The 26,226-nt window shown below is 41.7% G+C and overlaps 1 protein-coding gene across 4 annotated transcripts in view; it reads left to right on the top strand.

The window, feature by feature from the left end:
- Positions 1-26,226, top strand: part of TAOK3 (TAO kinase 3) — a 280,331-nt gene that overhangs the window by 17,369 nt on the left and 236,736 nt on the right. Inside the window, exon 2 of one of the 4 annotated variants that reach the window (XM_075835369.1) lies at positions 19,554-19,591. The exons of the other annotated variants lie outside the window; for them this stretch is intronic. The gene's annotated coding sequence lies outside the window, so the exon portion shown is untranslated. The remainder of the gene's footprint in view (positions 1-19,553; positions 19,592-26,226) is intronic. 4 annotated transcript variants of the gene reach the window in all.

Below are 26,226 nucleotides of genomic sequence, written 5' to 3'. Positions count from 1 at the left end.
TCGTGGCATTTATAGTGGTTTTTCCATGAAGGACATTTGACATATCCACAGGATATGTCATAAATGTCAGATGTGGGTCCCACCTCTGAGACATGCACCTATCTCTAGAATGGGGCCCCGTTCTATCTTACCCGGTTCCGCCGTCTTCTGGCCACTTCCTGGTTACATGATCGAGATATGCAAACGGCGTAACTCGCTGAGCTACGCAGTTTCCGTAACTCCCATAGAACTGAATAGTAGTTACTATTCTGTTACTGCTTCTGTAACTGCCATTCGCTACTATGGGAGTTACAGAAACCGCATAGCTCAGTGAGTTACGCTGTTTCCGTAATTCATCCATGTATTGCAGTATATTGTACTAGCGATCATTGGTTCAAGTCCCCTAGGGGAACTAATAAAATTTGCAAAAAGAAAGTTAGAGAAATTTTCAGACGTGTATATTTTTTTTAATAGTTACAAAAAAAAGCTTTTCCCACTTTCAGATGTTTTTAAAAAAAAAATAATAAAAAAAATAATTCGTATCGCCTCGTTGGTAAGTCAAACTATTACAATATAGCATTATTGGACTCGTAATAAAAATTAAAACCCCAGAATCGGTCTTTTGGTCTCCATTAAAAAAAAATAAACCGTGAAAAAAAAAAATCGTTTGTAACAAAAAAATTGTGCTAATAAAAAAAAAAAGCCCTTACACCAATCAGATGATGAAAAAAAATAAGTTATGGCTTTCAGAATGTGGTGAAACTGAACAAATTATTTAACCAATAGTTTTCTCTTTGTAAAATATGGCATTTTTTCCTATTTTCTGTTGTCTAAAACCTGGGTGCGTCTTCTAGTGAGGTGCATCTCATAGTCCGAACAATACGGTATATCAAGGTTGCCAAAGTGGGTAAGAAAACTATACTATCCTTTGAGGATTCTTCCCAATTAAAGAACCCACTACATAGGAAGGCTGATAGCCTATTAAAAAAAATCATGGGAGGCTTCTTCTGCCCTGCTTCAAGTAAACACGGGATACCTGTGTGGCAAGGTCCATTTGCAGATGTTTAGACCAACTGGAAGTTCACCTAAGAGAAGGGATTCCTAGAGAAGATATCACCACCATTCCATTGTTAGCCAAAGCAACAGGGTTCCTAGCTGAAGCCTTAGCAGAATCCATCAAGATTGCTTCAAGAGCAGGGGTACTATTTAATGCTACCAGAAGGGCCCTCTGGCTAAAAATGGGGAGTGGTGACCTGATATCTAAGACCAAGCTATGTGCTATCCGGTTCCAAGAGGGAATATGTGTTTGGGCCAGACCTAGATAATATCTTGGAAAAGGTGACCGATAAGAGAGACCCTTTTCAGAACCTAAAATTCCCAGGAAGAAACCATCCTTTCGTGGTCCGTCCCATAGCTATAGAGGGGAATGGAAATCGGGTAGATGGAGTTGGCCAAAAGGTGGAAAAGGCAGGAATATCTTTTTCAACCAAAATAAACCATACCAGGACAAATTTGTGGAGGGAAGAATCTCAAAACACCTAGAGCAGTAAAAGGTAGTAACAAAAAAACTCATGGATTCAAAATAGAATTCACCTCCTCTCCCCCAAAAAATATGGTTGTTACATCCTTTCAAAATCCTACACAAAATTTGGCATTAAGAAATGGTCTTTGAAAATTGTTAATACAGGAAGTTATTTACCCAGTTCCACCGATTGAAAGAGGATTAGGTCACTACTCCCGGCTATTTCTAGTAAAAATAAAACTCGTCGTCCAGGATTATAAACCTAAAACCCCTGAACAGATTTGTATCCTACCGCAAGTTCAAAATGGAAACTGTAAAATCTACAATTCCACTAATAGGACAAGATTTCATGATGGCTATAATAGGCCTGCAGTATGAATACTACCACAGCCCTATCCATCAGGGATATCAAAAATTCCTAAGATTTGCCACATTGGAAGGTCAAAAAGTAGTGCGTTATCAGTTCAATGCTCTCCCGTTTGAAATATCATCAGCACCAAGAATATTCTCAAAGGTAGTTGTGGAGATAGTAGCTTTCCTCAGACTTCAAGGTATTCACATTATTCCGTATTTAGATGACCTTCTTAGTAGTTCCAGGATACTACTTGTCTGAAAAACCAAATCATTCGGACACAACAGACCCTACAAATTCTGGGTTGGATTATAAATATAAAAAAATTCAGTTCTGTCTCCTTCAAAAAATTTTTTGGGGGGGAATTCTCATTGATTCCCACAAACAAATGTCGTCACCCACAGGACAAGATAATTCTCTTAAAACAAAAAATTTATTTTCTGATACAACAGAGGCATGTATCCATAAGAACGGCAATGTCAGTCCTAGGGTCCATGATGTCTTGTATCCAGGCAGTGGCCTGGTCTCAGGCTCACTCCAGAGAACCACAGGACCGGATATCACAGTGGAACAGATCCCACCTCTCCCTAGACACAAAGATCTTGCTGCCAAAATCCGTGAAAACCCCTCACCTGTGGTGGCTGAAAACCCCTCACCTGTGGTGGCTGAAAACAACAATCTAAAAAAGGGAATCCATTGGCACCCGTACCAAGTAAAATCCATAACTACGGATGCAAGCAAAAGAGGTAGGGGAGCAACATTGGATCCAGGATCCTATTCAAGGGGTTTGGCCAATGCAAAGAAGTCCTCATTCGTCAAATTTCAGAGTATTAAGAGCATTCCTGGAGTCCCTAAAATAGAAAACATCTTAACCTAAGCTCTCATGTGAGAATTTATTTAGACTATATGACTACAATTGCATACCTGAGAAATCAGGGAGGTACCAGACAAAACCTACATATCCTAGCGGGGCAGATATTTTCTTGGGCAGAGCCTTGACTACTATCCCTCTCAGCCCTCCATCTCAAGGGTTCTTCCGTCATCCAGGCAGATTTCTTAAGTCAGAAGTATTTAGATCCAACCGAATGGTGCCTAAAACCGGAGGTCTATCTTCAGATAACGCGAAAGTGGGGACTACCATAAGTGGACTTATTTGCAAGCCAGAAAAACTCAGACTACTTTTATTCTTTTCTCTGAACCCAAGAGAAAAGAGTCTAGAAGTGGACGCATTGGCTCCCAATTGGAACTTCCAACTCTCCTATGCTTTTCTTCCAATTCCACGAATACCAAAGACCTTACAAAAAATCAGGTTAGGGAAAACAAGGGTGATCTTAATTGCTCTTTTTGGCCAAACAGTCTAAAACGAACAGAACCATGGATACTGCCAATATGTCGTGATCTCCTATATGAAGGACCAATCCTATATATAGACCGTCAAAGCAGCCTGGCTTTTGAAGCCTCCATCCTAAAATCAAAAGGACTATCTGAATTGGTAATCAATACACTGCAAAAAAGTAGGAAATAAGTGACCAATGTGATTTTAGAACAAGGTTTGGAAAAAGTTCCTTTCCTGGTGTGGGGATGAAAAACCAAACATTCTTCATCCCAACATAGCAACAATTCTGGACTTCCTACAAGCAGGACTTGAAAGGGATTAAAACCAAATACACAAATATCAGCGATCATACTTCGTTCAGGACTTTGCATACAGGCTGTCAAAAAATAAAAAAATGAATTCTAGTCCCTGTCTGAGACCTAAATATTGTATTAAAGGGGTTAACTATGCCTCCATTTGAAAAGGATGTGCTTTGTGAGTGCGCGAAAAACGCATGCCACTCACGAAAAACACTGATGCATTCACGCATGTGAATCTGATATGCTCGTGTGAATGTAGCCTAACCATTAACAAGTAGTACAAAACTTGCGAGTGATAAGTTGCCTATTAAAATGCGAAAAAAGAATGGAGCAGTTTTGCCCCATGTACAATGTCTTTAGTGTAACCTCTCGAAGGCTGAAAACTCAGGTCGTGGCTTAAATGCATTTTTTTTTTTTTTTTTTGCTGTGGTTTTGTAGTGATTCGTGGCACAAAAATGCATTTAAACCGTAACATGAGTTCCTGGCATCCAAATGTTGTAGAGGGTAGTTGGCGAATACTGCACCCTATTTATTAAAAAATGCATGCCGTACATTTGTGCCACTAACTTGTTCATTGTTTGACCTTTGCCTTGGATAAAGGATCTTAGTCTGAATCTAAAATTACATTTAAGCTTGACCACGCCCATTTCCCCCCCCACTTTCCGACAGTCCCGATTTTTGACGGGTCCATTCCACCAACCGTAATGCAAAAGGGTGGAGTTAATGCAAATTTGGTTGAAAAGTGGGCTTTCTCGGGTGGCACAAGGATGGGCCTAAAATGCCCTGATATTGGGGATTTAAATGTTGAAGTATGCTTTTCTCGCCTATTTTAGTTTTTAGGAGTGAGAAGATGCCGTTTTAACCTGTGTAATTTCTGCCAAAATCCGACTTCAACTAAATAATACATTTGGGCCTATTCTATCTGTTCTATTATATCCTGTGCTATTGGAGTGACAAGCAACATAGCTGCTATTACAGCTCCCATAGAAATTGTCACTCTGCCCTCCCAGATTCCTGAGTGGCAGATGTGCAGCTGTCTAAATTACGTGACAAAAGGACTGGAGTTCTGCGCTTAGGTTTGCCTGGTATCTTGGCCTTAAGCTAGGGCTACACTGACTTTGGCAGCGACACGGGTCGACCTGCTCCGCTAACCACGGGTTACCGCGACCAGACAGTCACAAGAAATCTGAGCCTGCTGGATTTTTGAAACTGTTGGGTTACGGCAACTTGTGGATCGCAACGCGGCCACAATGACCTTCATTATCTACAATGCAGGCAGGGCGACACCGCAAAGTTTGGCTCATAGTCCTAAACTTAAAGGGTGTCTTCAGGCAATAAGGTGGAGTTAGAACCACATCCGAAAACCGCATGCGTTTTTACCTTTTCGACGCATTTGCGGTAAAAAACGCAGACGCAACGAAAGTCAGCTAATCGGTGTAAAAACCCAATGCAGTATTTGGATGCGGTTTTAACCACCCTCAATTGCAATGTCTAAGCCTATGTTCTGACCGTGACCAAGTTGAAAATCATAGAATCTGCTGGATTTAGACTTGTTTCATAGTATAATTCACAATAAAAGAAAGTGTGTTTTGTCCTGTCAAGAAAAATAATACAAGACCTGAACCAAATTTTCTAAATTGTCTTTGGGTTCTTCCACACGGCAGTATTTAGGTCAGTTTTTTGTTTTTTGTTTTTTTTTTGTTTTTCATCAGTATTTGGAAGCCAAAAACTTCAGAGTAGAATAAAGGAAAGATTTGTTTTGGGACTTCTGCTTTTAGCTTACAAATACCTGATTGGTAATGACTATACAATTTTGCAGCCATTAACTATTTTCAATTTGGCAAACTTGTCGATTTGCATAGTGGCCAATATTGAAGCTATGTGTAGATCAGACTGCAGCCTACCAGATGTATGTAGTAGTACTGTTTTTGGACAGGTCCGTGAAGTCTGAAGTTTTGCAGAATAGATGAAATGTCGCAACTACTACATTTTTCAAACGCGCTCCTGGTCTGTCCAACAACATAAACCACATAAAAAAATAACATGTGAACTTGACCTAAAGAAAATCTTAATCATGTTCCGTTTTATCAAAATTGCAAATAGAAAACACAAACACTACTACACTGGAATGAATATCGGCCGGGGGTGGGGCAGTAAAAATCATGTTACATACACACCTGTTTCTCCGAATTTTCTTAAAGATCTGCCTCTGTATCCAAGTTGCTCTGTAAATCTTGGTCAGTCCAATGTAACATCTAGCCAGTGCGGTAAATTACCACGGTGAGCAAACCGCACAAAAACTGCGTGGTAGGCTTATAAGGGAAATTTCAAAGCAAGGACCATGAAAACTGTTGCACATATTTCTGAGCACTTTCTTTTTATGGTATTAAAAGGTGTACGGAAGTTTAAATCTTATATCTGTGTGGTACCCCACACTGACCTGTGATGTAGAAATAAATGTAAAAAGCTCAGGTCACTAGTGATTTATATACCCATCCTTTTTTACATCCGAAGTATACATAGTGTTTGTATTGTCTAGTTTGTGAAAAACCCACATTCTCTAGTCCTGTTTTATGTTATGTGGGGTGTGTAAAGGGCATCTTGATAAACATACATTCTAGCTTAACAAAAAGAAGCGGTTGCACTTTACTAGGAAAACTGCTGAGGTTTGTGCACCACTGCCCTTTGGACACAGACCTTGTTTTGTATTTTCTTATGAATACCATTTTATCTATAAGGCTATGTTCACATGTAGCGTAATTGCTGCAGGTTTTCTGTCCAGTTTTACAGGTGGAAAATGTGCTTTGTATTACAAAAGCAGGATAGTGGATGAGATTTAACAAATCTCATCCACATGCTGTATACATTTTCCGTGCGGAAAATGACCTTTTTGTGCAGGTTTTTTTTTTTTTTTTTTTGTAATAGTTCAATGGAGAAGGAAAACCAGCAACAATGGCAATCGCGACTAGAAGAAAAAAAGTAATCCATATTTCAACATAAAAAAAGGCTATACTCTCCTCACTGCTGTAGTGATGCGTTCCTGCTTCCTGACTGGTCTTTGTGGATCTGGCCTCCTTAGATGTTTTGTTCCAGCGTCACATTGGACAAGATGACGTCCTCCCAAGAGGTCAGCTCAACCCAGACCAGGTAGATGAGCAGGGACTCTTAGCTGAGCCAGGGAAGGTAAGTGTGTTGTTTTTCTCCCCTCACCTCCATGACCACACTACAGGAGTTGCCTATTGGTCCTAATAGGGACCGGAGAACACGAGAAACCCTCCCCACCCCGCCTTCACCAATGTTTTCCTTTCTCTACCGGGGACTGAGGGATGGAGGATTCTCCTCCTTAACGCTATTAAGAGGCAGAAGGTCGATCGAGAAGTCTACTTCTTCCTGATATATCTGTGGGAGGACTGAGTGGGTTCTCATCTGACCGCCCTTCTGCGCTCATGTAGGGGGTTAAGCTGGCGTCTCTAAGGTGCTGTTCACACTGAGTTTTTTTGCAGGCAGAAAAATCATATTTTGACCTGCATGCCGTTTACTGCAGCCATTGAGCGCCACGAGCAAAATACGCCGCAACAAGCGCTTTCTCTGCCTCCCATTGATGTCAATGTGAGGTCCGAGACGGAAACGCCCGAAGAAATGGCATGTCTCTTTTTCCAGCGAGCATTTTTTTTTCCCGCTCACGGCAAAAAAAAACTCCCCGGTCTCCAATTGAAATCAATGGGATGCGATTTCGGATGTTTTTTCCTGCGGTTTCTGCGGCAAAAAGCTGTGTGAACAGGGCCAAAGGGTAAGGCCACACGGCGTGGCCTTGACTTGTTCGCAACACGGCCAACAACCGCGCTGGCACTATGTAGGAGCGGCTATCAAATACCTTGTTAAGGAGTATTCCAGTTACATGCGCATGGGCACTCCCGCTCCGTTCATTCTCTATGGGAGCGCCGGAGATAGCCGAGTGCAGTGTTTGGCTTTTTCCTGCGCTGCCATAGAGAATGAATGAAGTTGTAATTTGCAAAATCGTGCGGCCATAAAGGGTGTATTAATTCATGGCCGCACGATTTGGCAGATAAAGAACGCCAGTAAACCGTCCAACGTGCGGCCACTAACAGGCTGCTTGACAGCCGCACGGAACATGGTGCCAGTGCGGTTGTTAGCCGCGTTGCGACTGTCAGGGCCGCTCCGTGTGGCCTTACCCGAAGAACGAGAGTTTGGTCTCCTTCGGGAGTTCTCCCTACCCAGGACCCTCCACGTGTCTCCTCTACTTCCAGTGGAAGTGAAGTAGGACACGGGGACTCAAACTCTTCTGGCGCAGAAACCAGAAGTCTTGCTTCTCGGTGCCAAAGTCAAATGGTCACCCTGTATCTGAGGTCTACTATAAAGGTAATGGAAATTTTTTTGATTCTTTCCCTGTGTGCTGTCACTGGTATTCAATATGCCTGAGACTGATATGACCTCCCGCACTGCGTTAGCAGAGCCCAGTGCTACTCCCAGTGAGTATTCGAGGTTTATATTCTGGGTATATGGGGGGCATTTATTTATATACCTTCGTCCGCCTTATTTATTAGGCAGACAAGGACCCGTCACAGAAGAGACAGGGATGCAAATGCGCCATTTATTCAAATAAAAGTTCTCTGCTATGTACAAAAAACGTTTATGCCAGACATGTACTTCCAAAATTCTGGCGGAAGAAAATTGTCCATCCCAGGTGAAATTGGGAAACTCTTTCCTTTTTAGTACTGAGGATGTTGAGGATTGGGAAGAAGTCCCTAGGATTGATGCACAGGTAGCTAAAGTCGCAAAGAAACCACGCTACCCTATGAAGATTCATCACCACTTAAGGATCCGATGGATAGAAAAGGCTGTTCACCACGGCTGACTGTTTCCCATGAACGTTTGAAGACAAACATTTCTACCACTTGTGTCACTAGATCTGTGTGTATATGGCTTGAAAAAGAGGGAGTCCTTTCATCCCCCAAGAAACCAAGAGAATTTCAGAGGTAAAGATTGGTAGATAGAGCTACCCGAAAGCAGGAAAAAGCAAGAATATCATCTTTACACAATCCAAACAGGATACAAAATAGAATTTTTCTTGCCCTCCTACAAAATTCATGCTTACAAAACAGTCACCAGGTCTTTTAAAGAAACTAGGTGAATGATTCTTTAAAAATTCTTCACATGAATGTAATTACTCCCGTTCCCAAACAAGAAATGAGGACAAAATTCAAGTCTTTTTCTTATCAGAAAGCCAATTGCAACATACCACATTATCATAAACTTAAAGGGAACCTGTCACCAGCATTTCACCGGTTGATGTATCCTTCACTAGCCGCTGCTATCAAAAGTTCATTGCCGTTATCCCCTTTTCTAAACTCCTCCGACTGTAAATAACGGTCTGCAAACATTTTGCGCCTTTTATCGTAATAATCCGGTGTCCCTTTTGTGTGCACACACCAGAATAGGATATCAATGCACAAGCGCAGGATTTTGTGTGTCGGGGGGAGGTGAGGAGCTGTCAATCAAGAGTAAGGAGGCGGGGTAAACTCGGAAAGACTTGAGGAATGAAGATTTGACTATTCAAACGAAGATTTGACTCTTATGCTCATTTGCATACGGTGTGGGAACACTAAAAAACTGAATACTAAAGCTACAGAGCCGACTAAGAAGACAATTATTGGTTATATAGAAATGATTTTTCACCCACTACCACCAGGTATTGACGGTTTAATAGGTGAAATGCTGGTGACGGGTTCCCTTTAAAACCACTGAACAAGTTCATAAGATACCGACCGTTCGAGATGGAATCTATTCGTTCGACTACTCCCCTCATTCCAAAAAATGCAGTCGTGGCTGCAATCTACCTAACGGACACATATTCTCAAGTTCCGACCCGCACACATTTCCAGAAATTTCTCAGATTCGCGATAGAAATAAATCAAGAACTACTACACTTCCAATTCAGAGCTCTCCCATTTGAAATGTCATCCGACCCGCAAATTTTTACAAAGCTTATGACACAGGTAGTATCGTTCCTACATCTAAGGCCGTATTCACACGAGCGCTTGCGTTTTGCGCGTGCAAAAAAATGCAGCGTTTTGCGTGCGTTGCAATTCCGTGTGTCATCTGTGAATGGTGCGTGGCTGCGTGATTTTCACGCATATGCCATCCTTATGACACGTGTTGTTGATGTTTAAAAAAAGAAATGAAGGAAGTGCTTTTATTTTTTCCCTTAATTTGTTTATCTACTGTTGCGCGAATCACGCGCGACACACGGAAGTGCTTCCGTGTGTTGCGCGTGATTTTCACGCACCCATTGACTGCTATGGGTGCGTGATGCGCGAAAAACGGGCAAGTATAGGATAAACGCTGCGTGAAAATCAGACTGTCTGAACGTCCCCATTGACTAACCTAGGTCCGTGCGACATGCGTGATTTTCACGCGTGTATCGGATGTTAAAAACACGTTCGTGTAAATAAGGCCTAAGTGGAATGAGCATCGTACCATATCTGGATGACTTTCTGATCATAGCAGATTCTACCGTTCTTCTGTTAAACCACCTCTGTATAACATGTCAGATACTACAGAGTCTAGGATACAAAAAAGTATCCAAAAATACCATTTCTAGATGAGTTAAAAATTCCATCTGTGAGACCTAGAAAATACAAGGAAAGTTAGTTCCCCCACATTTAAGAGCTCACCCTACCAGATCAGTATCCGTTTCCTGGGCAAAAAGAGCCAACGCTTCAATAGAACAAAGCTGCTACTTGGACGGGTCTTCATACTTTCACGAAACATTCCTGCCTTGACCTAGGTTCAAGTTCTGAACTGTCCTTTGGGAGAAAAGTTCTCCCGGGCGATTGTCCATCCCTTCACTATTAATTTGGTATTCTCTTGTGGTGCGGTCATAGAGGTGAGCGGAGAAAAGTAGAATTAGTCTTGGCTGTAATACGGTTTCTACGAATCCTTCATGACCGCACTGCGTTTCCCCTCTGTATTCTTTCAGTAGTAAATCCATTTTTTTCTTCTTGAGCATCATAAAACAATACCGAAAGCGAGGTGGGGAGGGGTTTTTAACCTCTCTCCTATTTTCCTGTCTCTATTAGGACCAATAGGCAACTCCTGTGGTGCGGTCATGGAGGATTCATAGAAACTGTATTACTGGTAGAACTAATTCTACTTTTCTTTTAAGAGACTGCTCTCCTTACTGTAGTCTGGCCTCCTGGGATGATGTTTCATCCCATGTGACAGCTGCAGCCAATCTCAGGCTGCAGCTTTACATGGCCTGCAACGTCATCGTAGGAGGCCATGTGGACTACGCGCAGAAAAGAGGGGGGGGGGGCGTAAGTATAGAAATTCCATCCGAAAAACCACACTACAATTTGGTGAGATTTTTTTTATTTTATTTTGTTTTTCATACGGAAGTTGCTGCGGGTTCCAGGCTGGATACGCTGCCTGATTTTTACTCTGCGTATCCGACGACTGGTAACTCAGCCTTAGGCCCTGTTCACACAGAATTTTTTGCTGTTGGAAAAATCAGATTTTGACCTGCCTGCACTCAAAAATAGCACCAACATACTCTGTGTGAACTAGCCCTTTGGGTGGATTCACACGTGCTAGATTTTGTTGCAGAAATTTCTGCAACTGAAAATGTGTTCTCTTCATCTTAATGGAACTCGCAAAAAATCCATGTGCGTGCTGCAGAAACCACCGCACTTAGATGAAGGCCTTGTTTACACGATGCATATTTTGTATCTTTCTTTTTTTTTTTTTTTTTTTTTTCTTCTTCTCCCCCTGCCTGAATTGGATCCAGGAGAGGAGACCTATAAGGCCTTAGTTTTATATATTACTTTAGGTTCCGTTGCTGCTTTTTGCCTAAAAAATACATGCAAAATCTGCACTGTGTGAAGAAGGCCGAAATGGTATGATTTTCGAGGACAGAACTTTCTGCAACAAAATCTGCTGCGATGAATCCACCGTAATTATTATTTTCTGTAACTTTTTTTGGGCTCTATATAGTATAGTATAGTGTTTTTTTTTTTCTCTTTATGAATTCGGATGTGTTCACACGGCAAACTAAAAACGGCTCTAAAATACGGAGCTGTTTTCAGGGGATTACAGCCCCTGATTTTCAGCCGTTTTTAAAGCATCAAGCGTTTTTTGATTCCTTTTTTTTTTTTCTTTGGAGCGGTTTTTCTATTGAGACAATAAAAAGCGGCTCCAAAAACGGCTAAAGGCCTGACTTTTTACGGGGTGTTTTTTTCAAACTGCCGTGTAAAAAAAAAAAACCTTCTTTTTTCGGGGTGTTTTAGTTTGGCCTTACGGGGCAACTCTTGTATCATTGTGTTTACTATAGAGCCTGACAGATGACATGCTGCTTTGTGGCCTACCCTGTCAGGAGGTACCAGGTCAGGCAACATGAAGGAGGAAACTGGTGGAAACTGTAAACTTGACCCTTTACTCTTCATTATTAAAGGCATATTCAACCGGGCACATTTATTTAAAAAAAAGTAGCAAATTGCATGCTCCATATTCATGAAAGATTGCACTATTTTATCTTGTTCTGCAATATGTTCAACCGAGTTGGAGGTAAAGGTGCCCTCAGCGCAGTCTTAAAAGGGAAATAACCGTGCTTCCTACGGTCTACTTAATTTAGGGAAAGGATGTTAATGAATCTTATGACTCATAATTAATGGCGTATTACAAGCATTTAGAGAAATCGGCCCCTAATGAATGACTTGCTAGAAAGAAGCTGTATTTCAGACGTCTCACTATAAACAAACAAGGGGCCTATTTTGTCTTTGTCTGCACCTTATCAAGAGGGTGTTGCTCCAAATTTATTATGGACTGCCCCCTTTTTCTTGGTATACATGTCACTACTTTTGGGTACTACTTTTTTGCAATTTATTGGCTGGTTTTCAGTTCCTCTCCATTAGGCCTCATTCACACTAGCACAGGGATTGTACAGCTCCTTAGCCTTTGGCCTCTGTGTAGTGCCGTACAGACTCTGTTGGACTCCCTGAGTACAGAGATATTCTCCACAGGAATACCTTCATACGTATGAAGGCTATCAGATTTATGCGGAAACTGACAGAAAAGGTCTCTACGTGACGGTGTATGAAATCTGAAGCATACAGCGGCACAGTAGGGGGCTCATGCACCTGTATGGCAGCCCTATTATGGCTCTGTAGAAATCCGCTGTAAGGCTAAGTTCACACAAGATTTTTTTGACAAAAAAGCTCGTCAAAAACGGCGCGAAAATGCCTCCCGTCGATTTCAATGGGAGGCGGGGGCGGTTTTCTCCCGCGAGCAGTAAAACCGGCTCCCGGGAGAGAGAAGCGACATGCCCTATCTTCGGGCGTTTCCGCCTCTGACCTCCCATTGACTTCAATGGGAGGCAGAGAAAGCTTATTTCGCGGCGGTTTATCCCCGCAGTGCCCACTGGCCGCGGGCGAAAAACGCAGCGAAAAAATCGGCGTGCAGGAAGAGGAAAATCTGCCTCAAACTTCCAAACGGAATTTTGAGGCAGAATACTCCGTGTGAACATAGCCTAATACGGCTGTGTTTATGAGCCCTCAGGCTGACTCTAGCTTGACTACGTCGCCTAGTATAGCCTTATGTGGTATTGAGTAAAAAGTCCGATGTATCTATTCTGTTATTTTAAATGATTGTAATAAAATACAGTGCGCATAATAGCTCAAACGCCTATGTTTGAGTATGAAACTACTAAATGTTTGCTAAGGTTCTTATGTGCTATAGTTTCTCCTTCACATTTTTCACATGACGGAATTGTTTCAAAGGGAAACCGGAGCCCCTAAAAACTCTGGTCCGTTAAACTTTCTATCTCCACTGTTTGCTAAGCAGAAGCCAGTATGTTTTTGTTTTTTTCCAGCGGTGGATTACATGTCTTATTGACGGAGTGCTTCTTTTTTTTTTCACAAAAGGCATTTTTGGCCTATCCGCATATTCATATGAGAGGATACCCTGTCAAATGCGGTACGGAAACATGATGGTTTTATCGCGCATCTAGAAGATATGTTGGGAAAATTCCTGTTAGGCCTTTCACATGGCAGTATTTAGGTATGTATTGGTAAGCCAAAACCTGGAGTAGAACCTACACAGAGAGAAAGTATAAGCAGATTCACATCTGCGTCGGGCATCCGCGTTCAATCCGGCCGAAAATACTGGAAACCATAGCACAGCATTCTGCGCTATTGTTTCCGGTAAAACCACAGACACCCCGACAGCACTATTAAAATCAATGGGTTCTGTGGGGCACCGATAGTTTCCGTTGTACAACAGAACTGGCGCTGCCGGTAATATCATTGTTCTGCTCCCCTAGCGGAATAACACGAAATACAGACGCAGATGTGAACAGGGCCTAATGGAAAGATTTACACCTGTGTTTTGAATCAACCCTTAGTTTTGGATTACAAAATACTGCCATGTGAAAGTGGTCAAAGGGTCTCCTCTGCATCTAAGGACATGTACGTTTTTACCATGTCCTTATCTTTTTACATAAGATGCTGTTTGTAAAAGCACAGCCTAAAGAGTTCATTTTTACTATGACGATTGCAAGTTGCATTGGTTCATGTCGTTTTTTTTTCTAAGAGTTGATTTATTTTTTTAAAAACCTGATTAATCTTTCATCCGCAGACAACACTTCACTTCTAATATCTAGCTGCCGTGATGTTCTTTGAAGTTTCGCAGAGTGTGATCAGAGAGACTATACACTTGACAGTTATTTGCATCTTCACATACAACTTTTTCACCACTTTATCTCACTTTGCTATTTTAGGCCTCTTCAACGTATGTCCTTTTACATTTTCCTTGTGGTATTGCGTTTTTTTTTACATTGACTCTTTTTTTTGTTTGTTTTTATATCACAGATGGTTGATAAACATGCGTTATAACCCAAGTATATCTTCTGAAGAATAAGGCCCCATGTACACGACCGTAGTGGTGTGCACGGGCCGTGATTTGCGGGTCTGACGGCAGCGGAGTGTCACCCACGGCCTCCTGCAAATCATGGGCTGTGCACATTGCCGTGTGTACTTCAACAAGCCTGGACCGCAAAATGTGGCCGTAATAAGACATGTCCTATCTTTTTGCGGTCCAGGCTGCCGGGCAATGCACGGACCGTGGAAACCACGGTTGTGTACCTGGGCCCATTGAAATGAATGGAGCCGCAATTCACCCGTAGATTTCCAGGTGAGTTGCGGCCATAAAAATACATTCTAGTGCATGGGGCCTAACAAATTCATAATGTTGCCAGCAGCAACTCTGATCCCTGGCTACAGTATGTTCTTCTCCAGTTTTCTTGAATGGAATTTTGTGCAAAAATTGTTTACTTTTAATGCATTTGTGCCACTTCTGCAAAAGTGGGCATGGCTTTGTAGAAGGGAACGGTGCCACTCAACCACACACTTTTTAGCAATTTATGACCTAATCTGGCGTAAATTATAGGGGAAATAGTTCTCCCTTTCTGGTGCACGAACAGCAGAAGATGGGGCAGATTTTTTTTTTTTAATTTTTTTTAGGGATGTGTGCCTCTGAAGTAGTTGCCTCTTACTACTTTTATACGCAGACTGGTGCATAAAAAAAGGCCATGCTTGGTAAATATGTCCCACTGTTTGCTGTTTCTTGCACAACAAAGTGCATTTTTGATACTAACTGCACTTCTTGTGTCCCCCCCCCCCCACACACGCTCTTGTGTCACTTCTGCTACCTTCTGCAGTCTGTTTTTGTGTTTGTTAATTCTTGGTGGTAGGCAGTTTTTTTTTTTTTTTGGTTTTTTTTTTTGCTCCTCCTCCTCCCTCTATTTTCTGTGTATTTGCAGTTTCTTCCAAACTTCTGTCCATTCTCCTTTATTCCAACTATTCTCCTTTTTTCTTTCTCCAATTCCGTTGGCCGAACCAACTGGGACAACACATTTGAGTAGAGATGAAAAAAGGGGGTGTTGTGGGTCAAGTGAATGATGATAGTGCTGGAGAAGGGACCGTTTGACACAGGTTGTCTAGGAATTGTGAAAAACAGCATCCCAATGGCTTTAATTAGAAACCACCCCGTTTTTCATATGGGGCAGGATTTAAACCCGCTAATTTCAATGGGGCTAATCTGCGTGCAGACTTTCCGACATATTAATCTGCAACACGCAGGCAGAAATCTGTGGGTCAGCCTTGGATTTCTGCTGTGTATTCTCTGCCAAATTCACATCCGATTTTCTCCATTTGAAAAATCACCAATTTGACTATGGCCTAAGGTCTCATTCACACATTGCGGACTTGGTCAGTATTTTGAAGATAAAATCGTGTATTACGTTCGTGTTTTCCACGGTTATTTTCGTGCAGCAAATCTGCAGCGAAATACAGTAGCAACAAAATAAATTAGATTTCAAGAAATCTCATCTACACGTTGCAGATTTTTTTTTCCTGCAGATAAATTGACTTGCGGTGCGTATTTTAAAATCTGCATCATGTCTATTTATCTTGCGTTTCCGCTCGCGATTTGTATTTGACCTGTTTTTTTTTTTTTTTTAAATGCACCTATTTCCGCATTCAAAATCTAAAAACCGCACCAAAAAAATGCAGAATTAGGCCCTGTTCCCACAGCTGGAAATGCTGCGTGATTTTTATAAAGCGTGTCCGACCTGGTTCCGTTCGAAAAAACACCACATTGGTGCATTTTCTCGGGTGGCTTTTCCACTGCAGAAAGCAGCAGTAAAAAAAAAAGCTCATACTTCAGCCGTTGTTATGGCAACGCATCTCTGATCTGCAGTCCTGTCCTGCCTCCTTGGATGACGCTGCAGCCCATGTGACCGGTACAGCCTGTGATTGGCTGCAGCGGTCACATGAGACGTGCGTGATGCGCAAAAAAACGCACAAGAATAGGAAATGCAGTGAGTTTCACGCAGCGGACATACGTGAAAAACACTGTCTGAATGGCCCCATTGAATTGCATAGGTCCGTGTGACGTCCGTCGTTTTAACGCGCGTAACACGGACGTGAAATACGTTCGTGTGAATTGGGCCTTAGGTGTAGATTTTTACCTGCGGAATAGCCTGCAATGGGCTGCTGCTTTGATGTTGATTTTCTGCACCAAATTCCGCATAGTGTGCATTTGGCCTAAGGTCTTGTTCACACACTGCAGATTTTTGCATGCATTTTTTTAAACCCAAAACCAGAATTTGATCATCCTGAAGACTCCTAAAGGCCTTCCTTTTTTATATATATTTCTTCTGTTTAGGATCGGTTTTTGGTTTTGGCTTAACAAATACTTTCAATCTTTATCAAATCTGCACTGTGTGAACGATGTTCATTGCTTTCCTTTATCTTTCCCCTGTGTTTAGGACCCACTGACTGATAGACCTTGTTCACACAGTACAGAATTTATGCAGATTTTACATGTTTTGTTTTTTTTTAAACCAAAATGAGAAAAGGTACCTAAACAGAGGAACTATATAAGGGAAGCCTTAACAGGTCATTGATCCAATTCTGGCTTTGGCTTAAAAAAATAGATCAGATATGGAATGCATGTGAACAAGGCCGTAGGGTGCCATTTTCTGGTGCCTATGAGATCTTCTTTTTTTATTCTGCCCCTTGGTGATACCAAGGAGATACCTAGTAGGGTATTTGTCGTCTTGTGAATTTCGGTTTTATCAATTTAATTTTTTCCTGGTTTAAACTGTATTTGCATCTTCAGGACGCAGATACAGTTGAATCCAATGGTAGAGCAGGGACCTCACTGCTCTATCATTTACTATGTATTGCCAGACGTGAGGCCGTGTCGTCATCGCGCCTGCCTGCGCTGTGCCGCACAGACCGGAGGAGCAGAGGGATCTCCTCCACTCGTCGTTGGAATGGGTTTGGGTGAGTATGTATATTCTTATTCTCAGCCACTATTGGGGCTGTGTGTGGGCAGCTATGGGGGACTTTATACTGTGTGCAGGGCAGTTATGGGGCATTCTACTGTGTGGAGGGCAGTTACAGGGGCACTATGCTGTATGGAGAGCAGTTATAGGTGCATTACACTGAGTGGGGGCAGTGACTAAGGCTATATTATATACAGTGGTAGACACCAGGCTCAGGGGTTAAATATTCAGTGGCGTAGCATGCAAATAGGGGGTGTGGCATTCAAAAAGGGTTGTGGCCTAAATAATTGTTAGTTAATCGTAATCGAGGTTACATGTTGAATTAATTGTGTTTTTTTTTTTTTTATTTAAGTCTTAATCACCCAGCCCTAATAACTAGTATTACATTATTAAAAACGCACTGCTCTAATGAATTACAATAAAAATCATTCTAGTTTGCTAGACGAAAAATCGAAAAGATTCATTGTCTGTAAAGGGTTAATGTGGCTTATCTGGCTTTAAACTCCTCCATTGTCTAGCCTTCATTCACATTTAACAACAATCTATTCATTGCAATCCATGGAGAGCTGTAAATCGGACACAGTCCTTAGAATATATTTATTTAAATGTATGACTACTCCAGGTATGCACGAAATATCGGTGTGTCATTTTTGAGAGCTGTGTCGAAGATCCACATTTTATCTTTGAATAGAGCCCAGGAACATGTCTCGCTATATCTATCTTCTCGCCCTGTGATTCCGTACATGGTGTACAACCTACGGGAGGACTCTACTTAATTATTAAGTAAAATGCTAGTCTGTGGTCCCCTGGGTCAATTTCGTCTATACACTTTGAGAAAGCATGCTTAGCTGTCACTGCAAATCAAGTTGTTCCTCTTTGCGGTGCTCTTAAACAGGTTTGACTGCTCGCTGAAGTTTAATGAAGCTCTTTGTTTCTCATAAGAAATTGGCACAATACCAACCGTACCATATGACTGTTATGTGCTAGTGCCTGAATGACTCTTCCCAAATCAATTTTCTATACCAACTTAAAATATTACAATAAACATTCCTTACTGATCTGTTGTCTAACCTTTTAAACTACCAGATATCTAGTGGAAACATGAATGTAGTGAATGCATGGGCCCAACTATCTTTGTGTGTGTGTGTAATATATATTTATATATAATGTAGTTCTCTCAAAGAGGACCAATTTACAAAGAATGCAAGGGAATTGAAAGTCGTAACACAAAAGATTCAGGGGTGGTCTGTTTAAAGAGAGGGGGAAATGTATAAACTTTTGTATGTCCGTTTTTTTGGCACAAAAAAAAAGTTGCAAATGGAACAAAAGTCACAATTTGCTTAGAAGGAAATGTGACTTTTGTGCTGCATCCGCCACTCATGGCACTTTTCTAAAAATTGTGCATAGCTTAGTGGAAGGGGCAGAGCCACCTGTGGCCAGACAAATTTGCTATAATTTATGCCAGTAAGTGGTGAAAATTATAGCAGAAAACTACTCCAGCTCGTAGCTTGAGTAGATTTGACTTTCTGGCACATGGATGGACAGAGATCTGCAGGATAGGTGAGCATTTTCTGATTGCTGGGACCCATACCAGTCGTGAGAACTGGGGTCCCGAACCCCCTGTAACTCCTCACTGCTCAACTGCAGTGAGGAGGACATTGAATGGAGCGGGGCTGGAACAACTCTCTATTCAAGCGCCTCTTCACTGTGGGGCGTGCAGTGAGGAGGATGTGGTGTTCGGGACCCATGTTCTCCCAATCGTTGGGAGTCCCGGCGTTGGGGCCCCCAGCAATCCGAAAACTATCGCCTATCCTGTGGATAAGCGATAATTTATGATTCTGGGAAAACCCCATTACTATCGACCTAGCCATATGCGGGCTTAATTTTTTTTTTGCGGCGAGTTATATTTTTTAATGGTACCATATAATGTATGGAGAATCCTTTTAAAAAAGACTTTGTGGGGTGGAATTGAAGAAAAAAATATGCAGCGTTAAATGTGCAGTAAAAATTACATGTTAACTTTATTCTGCGGGCAAGTCGGATTACAGCGATACCATATATATATATATATATATATATATATATATATTGTGTATGTTAAACTACTCTAACAAAAAAAAAATATATATATATATATTATTTTTTTTTTTTATTCTGTCACTATATTCTGAGACCCATAACTTTTTTTTTTTTTTTTTCAGTCGATGGAGCTGTGTGAGTGCAAGCTGTAGTTTTTAGGGTAAGTTCACAAATGTGGAAAATCGGCCGCATAATACAGTAGCAGCAGAGTGGATTAGATTTGAACAAACCTCATCCACAAGCTGCGTAAATACTGAGCAGAAAACCGCTCAGAAATTGACCTGCTGGGCAGTTTTTTTTTAGTCCGCAGCATGGCCATTGTATTTGCGTAATCGCTGCCTATTTGTTGCGGGTTTTCCCCATTGAATTCAATGGGGAGGTAAAACCTGCAACAAATAGCAGATGATGTGGGTTGTTTTTTGGGTTTTTTTTTGCAGCGATTTCACATTATTAGACAAGTGAGTATTTTGACCATATAATCATCTTTATGCATATTTTCCAACTCCAAGCTGCATGAACTTGACTGCTTATTGGATGAAGCATATCAGGTGATGTGTATGTGTAATGAGGGAGGGTGTGGCCTAAGGAGATCAAGACTCTATATCAAGGTGTGCAGCATTATTAGGCAGCTTGTTTTCCCCTGGCAAAATAGGCCAAAAAAGAGCATTAACTGACTGAGTCAACAATGTAAATCTTTCAGAGGGATGCAGCACTCTTTAATATGCTAAGATATTGGAACGTCATCACAGAACAATCAAACGTTTTTTTGCAAATAGTCAACAGGGTCGCAAGAAACGTGTTGAGAAAAAAAAAAACTCTGCAAATTAACTGCCAAAGATTTGAGAAGAATCAAACTTGAAGCGACCAAGAACCCATTATTCTCCAGTGCTGTCATATTCCGTAACTGCAACCTCCCTGGAGTGCCCAGAAGTACAAGGTGTTCAGTGCGCAGAGACATGGCCAAGGTAAGGAAGCCTGAAACCCGACCACCACTGAACAAGACACAGAAGATGAAACGTCAAGACTGGGCCAAGAAATATCTGAAGACCGTGTTTTTTTGTGTTTTTTTTTTTTTGTAAAGGTTTTATGGACTGATGAGATGAGTGACTCTTGACGGACCAGATGGATGGGCCCGTGGCTGGATCAGTAACTGGCACGGAGCTCCACAGTACCCCCACCTCAAGGTGGAGGGTGGGGGTACTGCTATGGGCTGGTATTAATAAAGATGAGCTAGTTGGACCTTTTCATGTGAAAAATGGACTAAAAATGAACTCTCAAACCTACTGCCAGTTTTTAGAAGACCCTTTCATCAAGCAGTGGTACAGGAAAAAGTCTCCATCTTTCAAGAAAACCATGATTTTCATGCAGGACAATGCTCCATCACATGTATCGAAGTACTCCACTGCATGGCTAGCCAGTAATGGCCTTAAAGATGAAAGAATAATGACGTGGCCCCTTCCTCACCTGACCTAAAGGCTATTGAGAACTTGTGGGCCCTTCTTAAACTGCAGATTTACGGTGAAGGAAAGCGGTACGCCTCTCTGAACAGTGTCTGGCAGGCTGTGGTAGCTGTACAAGAAGTCGATAGTCAACAGATTAAGGAACTGACAGACTCCATGGATTGAAGGCTTGTGACTGTTAGGCCGGATTCACATGAGCGTGTGCGGTTTGCGCGCGCAAAAGATACATAACCGCTCCGTGTGTCAGCAGCATATGAGTGATTTTCGCGCAGCCGCCATGATTATGACACTGTTTGTAAACCGAAACGCACGTGGTGCTTTTCTGTTTTCATTCAGAATTTTTACTGCTGTTTGCGCGAATCATGCACGTCACATGGAAGTGCGTCCGTGTGCTGTCCGTGATTTTCACGCACCCATTGGCTTCAATGGTTTGCGTGATGCGCGAAAAACGCACAAATATAGGACATGGCGTGAGTTTTACGCAGCGGACACACGCTGCGTGACAATCACGGACTCTGAGTGGCCCCATTGACTAACATAGGTCAGTGCGAGGCGCAGGTTAATCACGCGCATTGCACGGACGTATTATACGTTCGTCTGAATAAGCCCTTAGGGTATGTCCACACGGCTTATTTTCGGAGGAAAAATCGGAAGCAGAACCGACGGGCTGTTTTTTTACGCGGCAGTTTTTATAAACCGCCGCGTAAAATGGCCAATAAGAAGTGCATGTCACTTCTTGAGACATTTTTGGAGCCGTTTTTCATTGACTATATAAACCGCTACAAAAACGCAGCGAAAAACGCAAGTTGCTTAAAAAACGTCTGAAAATCAGGTGCTGTTTTCACTTGAAAACCGCTCTGTAATTTCAGATGTTTTTTGTTAAGTGTGTGAACATAGCCTTATTGAAAAGAATGGTGGCTGTTTGTCAGATTTAAATTTTTTGGGGGAAATGTCAGAATTGTTTAACACTGAATTTCGAGTTAGTTTATTATTCTCACTTTAACCCCTACCCGTACCACTATACGTCGTTGCGGGAGTTCACTGACAGCTGACACTCCACTCTTGCCGGCCAGCGGTCCTTTGCCGCTGATTTCGGCAATTAAATGTCGCATTTTAGGGGTTTTTAGCACATCGGCAGACCCCGCTTTTGAAATTGCGGGGTCTGCTGATTGTTAGCATGGCAAACGGACGCCTCCGGCTGGTCCTGATAGGCTTCCTGTCAGTGTGACAGGAAGTCACTGTCGTTCTCGATTCACGCTGTCGCAAACAGTGTGAATCGTGAACTGGGAGGTCAGCTGACACTCCAGTGCTCATCGCTGCTGTATTCGGCAATTAACCCCTTAAAGAGGCTCTGTCACCAGATTATAAGTGCCCTATGTCCTACATAATCTGATCGGCGCTGTAATGTAGATAACAGCAGTGGTTTTTATTTTGAAAAACGATCATTTTTTAGCAAGTTATGAGCAATTTTAGATTTATGCTAATGAGTTTGTAAAAACACGGCCAGTTGGTCATTAAGAAACGAATTGGCACAAAGCTAAAATTGCTCTTAACTTGCTCAAAAATGATCGTTTTTCAAAATAAAAACCACTGCTGTTCTCTACATTCCAGCGCTGATCAGATTATGTAGGAGAAGGGCACTTATAATCTGGTGACAGAGCCTCTTTAAATTCGCAGCCCCCATGCAATCGGGGTTGCCATGACACCCGGAGGCCAGACAACGGCCTCCAGGTCTACCATGTATGGAAGCCTATGAGGACCAGCCTCTGGCTGTGTCTTTCCAGATGTACACTGTCGGCCTCTGGCCTCATAGGCTTGCTGTCGGAGTGACTGTGACTAGACAGAGAAGAAAAAAAGCAACAAAGCGCACATAGTGCATGAAACGATAAACAGATTTAGTGTGTACTGGGTTCAAGTTGTGCTGACCTTGTAAAGTTAACATCCAGTGTAGCATATTCCAGTATTCCTCTGGGATGTTGTTACTTGGGTCTGGTTGCAGCCTGAGATCCGATTCGAGAGCTGGAAAAAGCCTTTATATTTGAACAGCAGGAGTAACGAAAAAAAAAAGGCTGATATATCTCTGGCGCAGCCGGTTTGTGGATGATCTACGGCTAGAATTGTCCGTTCATCCCAGTCACGTAAACAAGGTAAGTAGAAAAGGATTTTATTTAGTACAAAGAACAACAAAGTGTTTTGAAACCGAACTGGTTTCCTCCTCAGGTGACAAAGGTGGGTGAAGTGCAGGTTAAATAACCGAATGTGAGGTCGGTTTAAGATAAAAGCTACCGGGTCAGGGTTACAGGTCATGTTTACATTAAGACACATAGACAAAAATCAGACAGGTGTTGGGAAGATGTGATAAAAGGATAATCCTTTATTTAGGAGCAAAATGTCTGAGTTATTCAAGATATAGTTGGATAAATTCAAAATAGATGTTTGCCATATGGGGGAAACCATATCAGAAATGGATATAATGATTGGATCAATATTTTAAAAGATCGGAACTTTATAAAGTTTGGTAGTAAAACTCTTAACCCAGTATTTAAGGTAATGTCCATACTAATCAACAAATGTCCACACTAATGAACACCAAAATAATAATATACACTGCTAAGTCTATCTCAACTCTACAGTACCAGTAAGGAATGCGAGAGATAAAATTAAATACGAATATAGCAATATATTACCATGACCACTCACGACGCTGTAGAGTGAAAATTCAAATTGCAGTCACATCTTCCCAACACCTTTCGGATTTTAAATATATTTTAATCCAGTTTTAATTACACACATTTTATTTTTAATAACCGGGATACTATAAACCGATTTTTAATGTATTGTACCATATATTTTTTTAGCTCGTTTTTGTCTGTCTTAGGCTGGGTTCACACGTGGCGGAATTTCACTTGAATTCCGCTGCGGACACTACGCAGCGTTAATCCGCGGCGGAGCCGTTTCTCCATTGACTTCCACTTCTATTTAGAAGTGTTCGTTTAGACGATGCGTAAAATTCCGCTGCGGAGCTTAGGCTGCGGTGCAGAATTTGGTGTCCGCAGCATGCAAGGGATGTTGCGGACCAGTGGCGGACTGGTTGCGGACTCATGGCGGAATTTCTCCATTGACTTCAATGGAGATTCTAAGTTCCGCAATGAAGTCCGCAGCTGTCATGCACATGTTATGTGTGCTGCGGATGCGGCTTGCTTTTTTGACATGACATTTCTTCATTCTGGCTTTACCTATGTATTTCTAGGTCTACAGCCAGACTGAGGAAGTCAATGGGGCTCCCGTAATTACGGGAGCGTTGCTAGGAGACGTCAGTAAATAGTCACTGTCCAGGGTGCTGAAAGAGTTAAGCGAACGGCAGTAACTGTTTCTGCACCCTGGACTGTGACTACCGATCCCAATATACAGCAACCTGTCAAAAAAATAGAAGTTCATACTTACCGAGAACTCCCTGCTTCTGTCTCCAGTCCGGCTTCCCAGGATGACGTTTCAGTCTAAGTGACGGCTGCAGCGGTCACATGGACTGCCGCGTCATCCAGGTTGGTCGGGCTGGATGCCGAAAGAGGGACGCGTCACCAAGACAACAGCCGGTAAGTATGAAATTAGTTTACTTTCACTAGGGAAAGTGCTGTCCCTTCTCTCTATCCTGCACTGATAGAGAGAAGGGAAGCACTTTTCCCGCAGTCCGCAGCAGCTAGTCCGCATCAATTTACTGCACTTTTTGGGCAGATCCGCCGCAGAATCTGCAACGCAGATTCTGTGCGGCATTGATGCGGACAGTTGCGGAGGAAATCCGCCACGTGTGGCCATGCCCTTAATGTAAACATGACCTGTAACTTTGACCCGGTAGCTTTTATCTTAAACCGACCACTCGTTCGGTTATTTAACCTGCACCTCACCCACCTTTGTCATTTGTACGCTACCCGAGGAAGAAACCAGTTCGATTTCGAAATGCTTTGTTGTTGTTTGTACTAAATAAAATCCTTTTCTACTTACCTTGTCTACGTTACTCCTGCTGTTCAGAGTGACTGTGACGTCAGTTGGACTACATTACACTACTAAGTAGTCTAATGTATTCTAGCAGCGATCAGAGCTGCAGGTCAATAAAAAGTGTAAAAAGTAAAAAAAAAAAATGTTAATAAAATAGGTTTGACAGTTTAAAACTAAGTTGTTGTTTTTGTTCCTATAATAATTTTTTTATTATAGGAAAAAAAATAAAATCGTTTAAAAAAATACATAAAATTAAAATCTATTCCAGCATCGCTATTTTTTGGTCACCACCCCTCCCAAGATATAGAATAAAAAGTGTTCAAAAAGTCGCATATACCCCAAAATAGGACCAATAGAAACGAACACCCGTCCCGCAAAAAACAAGACCTTACACAGCTTTTTTGACTGAAAAATAAAAAAAGTTATAGCTCTCAGAATATGGTGACACAAAAAATAAACACGTTTTTAAAAATGTTATTTTATTGTGTAAAAGCTGCAAAACCTAAAAAAAAAACTATATATATCTTACCGACTTGCAGAATAAAGTAAAACATTCTCCCGTTCGCATTCTCTATGGGACTGTATGTGCCGTATTCCATCTCTGTATGTGTCGTTAATCGACACATACAGAGATGGGAAAAAAAATGGCAGCCCCCATAGAAAAGTAAAAGCAAGAACACAGTAAAAAGTAGAACATGAGAACATAAATACAATTTTTGTTAATATCATATTAAAAGCAATATAATAAAAAAAAATAATAAATTCATGACACCTTCCCTTTAAGGTATTCATCTAGGGGTGTAGTGGCCATGTTGTTAAGTTTTTATAACATGAGAGAAGGTGTAAAAATGTGTGTGTGTGTGTGTGTGTGTGTGTGTGTGTGTGTGTGTGTATATATATATATATCAAATAGTTAATTTTTATCACATATTTATCACACAGTGCATGAAGCTGGTGAAGTACGCATTGAAGGTATTACTATTGTATGCCTTAGTATAGAAATATGCCGCATACTCCTCATTAGGGGAGAAGGAGAAGTGAAGTGGATTTCATGTTTTTATAACTTTTTGTTGGAGAGGATTCTACTTTTCTAGATTGAGAAATATATGTCCCTAACAGTTTCTACACCCTATGACTATGTCGTGCTAAGAAAGCAGCTGTCCTGAAATCATGTCAGTCCATAGACATTATGTATATCAACCCGCTCTGATATATAGTACTTAAATTGCTAATATAATTAAACGGCGTTGGAGGAAAAAGGCAATATATCCAAAAAAGGAGGAAGAATGTATCCAGCTATGTGGAAAACTCGAGCCTGTTCACAGGTTGAAAGAGCACTTGT

This window comes from Rhinoderma darwinii, chromosome 1, assembly GCF_050947455.1.
Source record: "Rhinoderma darwinii isolate aRhiDar2 chromosome 1, aRhiDar2.hap1, whole genome shotgun sequence".
Lineage (NCBI taxonomy): Eukaryota > Metazoa > Chordata > Amphibia > Anura > Rhinodermatidae > Rhinoderma > Rhinoderma darwinii.
This window is presented reverse-complemented; position numbering and strand designations above follow the sequence as displayed.